We start from the raw sequence: 7,639 nt of genomic DNA on the forward strand, positions 1-7,639 counted from the left end.
AATGCTTGCCGGCTAAACTGTAACCGACAGGGTATTATTCAAAAAACCTGCCGACTTATAACAAATATGAACACAGTAGATACAAGGATTTTTCACCAAACCAGTCGGCAAGGTCCATTACCAACACACTGCCGTCCAATAAACAGCCGGCTTGGTTTTATCCAAATACCATTTCGACTTTAAAATTCAAGGCCTCAGGAGACTATTTTAAAAACAGCCGGCAGGGTAAAAAACTATAACACACCGACGGGAAAAAACAACTAACACTGGCACGCTCCTAGGTTGAATAACTTGTCGACCTTGCAAGTACCAGTTACAGGTATTCAACAACCGGCAAGATCTTCAACCTAGGAGCCTGCCGGCCAAACCCTAAATATGAACAGTCGGCAAGGTCGATAACATAATACCCTGCCGGCGTCGCAACTGCCAATTCACAATTTCAATTTTTCTGACCTAATTTGACATGCAAACATGAAATTGAAGTACTAGAGTGAGTTTAAGTATGCCCTTACTTTTTAATCGCACCATTTCTCGTGTTTCAGCGGATACAAATTCTTCTTTTTCAACCGTTTTTTTTTTCTTCTCTTTTTGTTGAACTAATTTTGCAAATTCGGGGTTGTATTCATTGCGCTTTTTATTTGTTTGTTTCATCTTACTAGCCCTAGGTCTCGGCGTATCATTTGTGAAGATTAATCGAAATTTTTGAATCGACGATTACGATGATTTAATCGTCGAGTTTTGATGGTGGTGGTGGGGGAGGTCGGTATGGTGTTTGAGGAGGAGAAGAAGAAGAAGAAGGGAAGAAGAAGATGATGAAATAAAGAGAATGTAAACTGATTTAGGATAATTAGGATTATAAAAAGTAAGGGCAGTTCTGTAACTTTATTCATTAGATCTCCCCTTACCCTTAAAAAAAAGTCCACTTAAAATTGGGTATACCCAATTAATCTGGATATACCCCTATCAAGCGAGGTTTTAAATGTTATGATTAACTACAACCATTTGTTTTGACTGGTTCACCAGAGAGACGACCCTTGTGGTGTACTCCTCAGTCTTTATTCCATACACCAACGAGTCCATCGATTTTAGACAAATCTTTGCACAATGCGCCGATTCATTTAACCCACCTAACAAACCCCAGTTTGGGTTGAATTATAAACTAAACAGGATAAAAAGTTTGGATAAAGATCGAAAAGGAGTCAAATTGCACTGCGCAAAAGCTATAGGAACACTTGACATATCATTTTGCACCATTGAAACTTTAAACCGGCCATGGGTGGTGTATCAACTCGTGTCACATGCTGATTTATGCGCGTTTCAGGAAATCAGAGGGCTGGCAACTTGTTTTTGATCTTTCTAATCATCACGACAAACCGTACGCGTAACGCGTGTAAATGCGTTTCCTTGTAGCCCTATAACAAGAACGAAGAGAAATGGAAAATTCCACTCAAGCTTTTTTTTTTTTAAATGCTCGAATTTCCACTTCTCAACAGTGTAAAGTGGGTGAGACTGAGAGAACGAAGATTATACAAGATTTTGGAATGTTTTTCTCTCGATTTTTTTTCCTTTTTTTTCCCCTTTGTTTCTTTATTTAATCAGGTCAATTGGTAGACGTTTTTCTATGACTCATGTGAGTCGTAGTTGGTGAAATTCCTAACCCAAAGACCATATTGCATCTATCTCGATCCCAAGTTTTTCTTAACACCAAATTTAATAGTTCACCTACCGCATACTCACATGTTTAGCTACAAGTCACACCAATACAGGGGTACCAGAATTGTGCCAGTATTATCTTTTTACTTTTTTTATTGGTCATGAGAAATTTCATTGAAAAAGAGGTATTTAAGAGGAGTACCACAACCCAATAAAAACAACACAAAATTGGTTAAAAAGGCCAAAATCAACAATTCATGGGTGAAAAGGATTTTTAGATTTTGATACTGTTTAAATGGACAAAAATGTAAAAATAGCCGGGATGTAAACAGTTTCATCCTACCCATTTTCAAATACTTTTTCTATTTTTAATTTACATCAGGATGCATCCAGTTTCATCCTTGCTATTTTTTTAAGTTTAAGTCTGGATGAATCCAGTTTCATCCTTGCTATTTTTTTACTGTCCATTTCACTCATACTAATTTTTACTCGTCCATTTGAACCATGTTTTAAAAATATTTGGACAAATGACCAATTTTCCGTGAAAACAACCGAAACAACAAAAGAATCGATTTGGGAATCGGTTACCCAAGAAACAAAAAAGCGAAAAAAGATCGAGAAAGTACAAAAGGGAGAGCATACAAGATCGCCCTTTAGGCCCTCTCAAAGGGTACAATAGAAATACGAATCCCACAAACAAACTACCATATTGCCCGTTAATCCTAGCATTTTGGTGTTTGATTCTGCCCAAAAGAAAGCTTGAATCTTGATATCTCTAATTATACTTTCTAAATTTTTCCTTTTGTTGTTGAAGATGATTTCATTTTTTTCCTTCCAATGCACCACCATATTGCGGCCGGAAGATTGTTCGATATACGGTTAATCCTCTTATCACCCGAATCATGACTCCAAGTTTGAATCATTGTGGCAATATGATCATTGTAGCTCCAAAGGGAATCACATCCTTCGACAAAATAAGTCTGAATTCTTTTAGTTCTCCATCACTCATAATACAAGTGCGAGCTTGTTTCATCTTCTTCTTCACAAATACTACATGTCATATCCACGTTCATTCCCCTTCGAACAAGTTTATCGGTCGTCATCAACTTTTCTTGAGAGAGAAGCCAAAGACGTAAATTAACTTTATAAGGATATAACCGACTCCAAATAATCTCGTTTGGGAAATCCATCGCATCCGTTTCACTAAGAAAAATTACTCCATTCTTTATTGGCACAATTATTTCACTAAGAAAAATAACTGTGCCAATATTATGCATCAGGCATAGTTAATTTCTCCAAAATATGTACGATTAACATTTGCGCATGACAAAATGATAATGAAAATGGATAGTTAATGGTACTTTTATGTTATACCCTCTCACCCAGCACTTTTCCTCGGCAATAAAATAGTGATGAAAATTGATAAATGCTCGTCTCAGGTAAACAGTGTTCATGGGGCTTAGCCGTTGGATGGAAATGAGAGAAAATTGTCGTCGTTAAATTGATGAAGATAATTACCCTAATAAAATGATGCTGAAAATAGATAGTTGCCATCGGTAGCGTACAATTTCTATGAGGCGTAAATATTTGATGAATATGAGAGAGGATTGAATTCGTTGGAAGAGATTTTCTTTACCCATTCTATGTCGGGTGTGATTGATCTTCTTGTTATTTTTCTGCAAAAGGTATCTTTATCGATATGAAAAGTTTGTAAGAAAAAATAATGAACTAAATTGCACGCGGACATTTCTATGAAAAATTTACACTCACAAAGTAAATGCTCGTGTATTTCGGTTATACTTAAAAGGAAAAGAAAAAAGTAATCGGATTAATATACTAGAGATGTGAACACATAAATCACGAAGCCATCCACGTGTTCACAAACAATACTCGCATACATCCTAATTCTAGAATTGTACGTCGTGTGCGTAAAGGGGATGATTATATCGATTCATCGACTCGAAGCCTTCGGGCTTGTCATTGTCTAGTCGAATATTATCATAAATAATGTTCGTATAAAGGAATAAACCAAGAATCAAGTATAAATGTAAAGCATATGAAGTTTAACGCTGAATGTAAGGTGCTGAAATGTAAATAAGACAGATTTACGTGGTTCGGCACTAAGGCCTACATCCACGGGGCTGGTGTTTCACTATGTATTGAATGGTTACAAAGATAGTCGAATGACTTTAGAGTATACATAGGTCTGCGGAAGTAGGGGGATGGTAGGCTTTGAAAGATGTATGAAATAAGAGAATAAGAAGCCTACATGTTATAACCGCAAGTGCACGGTGTCGGTTGTAGCTTGTGCAAATACGGGTCGAATCCACAGGGACTAGGGTGTGTAAGTTGAAGTTTCCTAAACTATTTTCTAAGCTTAACAGAGAACAAAGGTAGTAGCCAAAGGCAAGGCAGTGAAGTAAAATAAAGACAATGAAGCAAAGGTAACAGTGGCAGTGAGGCAGTGAGGGAAAGAAACACTGACTTTAGGCTTAATCACTAAGGCTTTTGATTCCACCTCTAACCTATGCTAAGTCAATTTTCAATGCTAACTCATGTTCTTGCCCCTTGTTTAGATATTAGTGAGATTCTAGCCTCAGCTAACTATCTAGATAGCAGTGGAGGTTCAAGCCTGCTGCTTATCAAAGAGATGGTTTTAAGAGAAGGATTTAGGGTCACTAAGTTAAGTCTAGTCCTAGTAGTAATTGGGGATCTCACACTGCAACTACCCGCAGATAAGCCACTTAGATGATTAAACCTTCCTAAAGGATAATCTAATTACAGCTAAAATGTTCTTCCATAGCACTAACTGTCTGATTAGAGCACAACTAGTCTAAGGTTTGAACAATAAACATTAATCATGAGCTGCAGCACCATCAATCACAGGGTTATCCTAACTACAATGTATGCTTGACATACAACGTGAGAGCAATGTGATGAAATGCTTAAATTATAACTGTCCTACACAGTTTCAGAACACAAGAACATTGTCTACACATTAACCAACTAGCATTAGCATGGAAGCTTCATCTCAACCTTAGCAAGTGATAAATTAAAACATGATGAATATGTGAAAATAAAACTGAAATTGAAAGTGAAACAAAAACAGAACATGAAAAATTGAGGAACTGGCTAGTCCAGTCCTCTTGGTGGTGCACTGGCTAGTCCAGGCATGCCCATTACAACATCCCAAAGCATCTATTTATACTCAATTACACTTTACAAGCAAAACCCCCAAAACAGTAAATTAGGGTTTCTGAAAATTGAAATTCAGTTTACCTAATCTTTGATAATGGCTTCTGTACGTCGACCCATTCTTCTTCTGACTCTCCTGCTCCTCTCCATGCCTTCCAATTGCTTTTCTAACTCGACCTATTCTATTGATTTCTTACCTAGGGTTTCAGAGATAAATCAGGGAAGAAATCGAGAGAATAGATGGCTAGAAGTTTAGGGGAATGATGGGTTTCGGTGAGGGATAGCCATGATCGCTTTTGGTGGTTGATTGTGGTGGTTGAGGCAGTGGAGTTGGCGGAGTTGGTGGTGAAGGTGAGGCTGTTGCAGACGGAGGTGAGGGAGGTGAAGTCGATGGAGAAGAAGGAGGGGAGTGTTTGGTTGATGGGTATAGGTATTAGGTGCTTGGGTGTTGAGCGGTTTCATCAAGTCTCGATGATTCGCGAAGCTGAGCCGTGGGATGCGGAAATGATAGATTGATCTAACGGCGAGATAGAAGGGAGCTTGTAGCGACCGTTGGATGTATAATACATCAAAATTAACGGCGCAGATTAGAGTTAGGTGTTGTAGTGTGAAGCAGGATCTTCAGATTTTGATGCACGACGATGAGGCGACCGTAGGATGCTGAGATGATCCAATCTGACGGCTGAAGATGAAGGCGGGTATGGATATTAGAAATGGGTTTGGGTGAGGGGTTTGGGCCTTGGGTATGCCAAGCCCATATCTTCTTTAAGAACAATTCTTCCTCTTCAAGCCCAATTCTAGCCTTTTGGTCTTGCGCACAACATTCTTCGCGGCTTCCTTGTGTGATTCCTCTTGGCTTCCACCACTTTTCTGCTCTTTTTGCTCCGTAATTCATCCAAACTTTATTTACAACCTAAAAATGCAAAATTAATTAATAAAAATATTTATTCTTGAAAACAATGAAAATACAGAATATGGGACAAAATGTAGAATTAATGCACAAAAGACGAGTTAAATGCCAAGAAAAATATATAGAAATATGCACTTTTTAGCACTCATCAGGGGATTACTTACTCTTCCTATTTCTCTCTCCTATATTCTCCTATAATTGCTCTCAATTGGTCGACCCCTTCTCTCTTAGTGGAGAGGGGTATTTATAGGGTTGGAACGTGGGTCCCATTTCTGAGGCGTCGTTGTAATCTTATCTTCTTGTGCTTTGTGCCTATTACGCAGAGGTCTTCGGCATATGCTGCGGCCTGAGGTTGAATACGAAGGATTATCCTCGCCTCTTCCACGAGCCGATTGACACGTGTATATCTCTTTGGTATTTAATGCGGGTAGATGGGTGTCTGCTCGTGTCAGACAAGTGTCTCTTTGTCTGGTCACATCTGCGTCATCCAAATTTCCTCTCGGCCGTTGATCTGGGATCTTCCTCGGGATTGGGTGTGATAACACCCAAGGGGTATTATCTGGTGCTCCTCTGAGCCATCATACCTCTGTGATCCTCTGTCCCTGACCGTCAGATCTGCTGACCGGTGGCATCTTCTGATGAGATGCTTGCTATCATGTTTTGATATCTTGTTTTGCATGCCTTCCACGTGTCTCTTTCTGTACACGTGGTGGATGGTGAAAGGTGTACATACAATTTTCCCCTCTTCTTCTGACTTGGGCGTATTTTGCAATTTTGAAGAAGAAAGGTCGTCCTACACGTTTCCCACTTTGCATTAACTTTCCCCGTAAATGCTCCTTGGTACGAGGAGCAGTTATTGTATTCTCTAACTTCATAAATATGAAAGAGATTGTGAAAAAAAAACTTTTATCCTCTTATTGTCAGTGTTCATCCTCTTCTTGTTTTCTATTCTTGTTCTTTAGTCATTTATTATCATCATTCTTGTGAGGAAGATAACAGCATTCAATTTTCTGTTTCTTTCGCTCTCGATTGTTGTTGCCCCTGTATCTTTTGATATCTCTGATCCTCCTTTCTTCGACTGTGGTTGGTGTTCGTCGTCCTCTTCTATACAGGTATGGGGTTTTTCATTAGTTGTTCATCATTGATTTATCTATGTATCTACCCGTTTGTCTCCTGCTGCTGTATTCTTGGTTTTGTGATGAAGAACATACATGTCGAAGCATATATGCTTGCCCCTGTTCTTTGTTACAACGTCTGTGAGTCCGTATCTATGTATTATCCCTGGAGTTGGATGGAGTATTTTTTAGTTCTTAGGGTTTTTAATGTCTATCCGGATGAACCATCAATTATGGGTTTTTTGATCTTTAGTGATCTCCTCGTATTCTTCTCTAAACTGTTTTTGTGTTTCCTTGTAGATATGTCTGATCGTCCGCGGGCTCCTTACCAAACCCCACCGTCTAGTCCGCCAAGATCCCCTCCGCGTCGATATTCTGACAGATCTCCACTTGGGGAAGGTCCTTACAAGTCTTCGCAATCGGATCCTCGGGGTCATAGGGTTTCATCTTCCTCCGGTGCGAAGGTTGTGCCTACTAAGAAAGGGGATGTGCCGAAGGGTCCTTCTGGATCTAGGTATGCTGTTAACCGCGCCCCTTCTCGTCCTCGTGAAGATTATAGGAGTACGCAGGCTCCTTCTCGTGATGAATCTAGGAGTACGCGGGCTCCTCCTCCTCGTACATAAATAGTGGATGTTCCGCCCCTTCGTTCAATGGCTCCTCCTTCAGTGCCTTCGCAGAAATCTTTGCCGCCTCCTCCCGCGGTTTCTTTCAAAGGGAAGTACTCCAAGGGTACTATGTCGAGAGCTGATCTGTCTAAAAATCTTCC

The sequence above is a fragment of the Papaver somniferum genome, chromosome 6 (genome assembly GCF_003573695.1).
Source record: "Papaver somniferum cultivar HN1 chromosome 6, ASM357369v1, whole genome shotgun sequence".
Taxonomy (NCBI): Eukaryota; Viridiplantae; Streptophyta; class Magnoliopsida; order Ranunculales; family Papaveraceae; genus Papaver; species Papaver somniferum.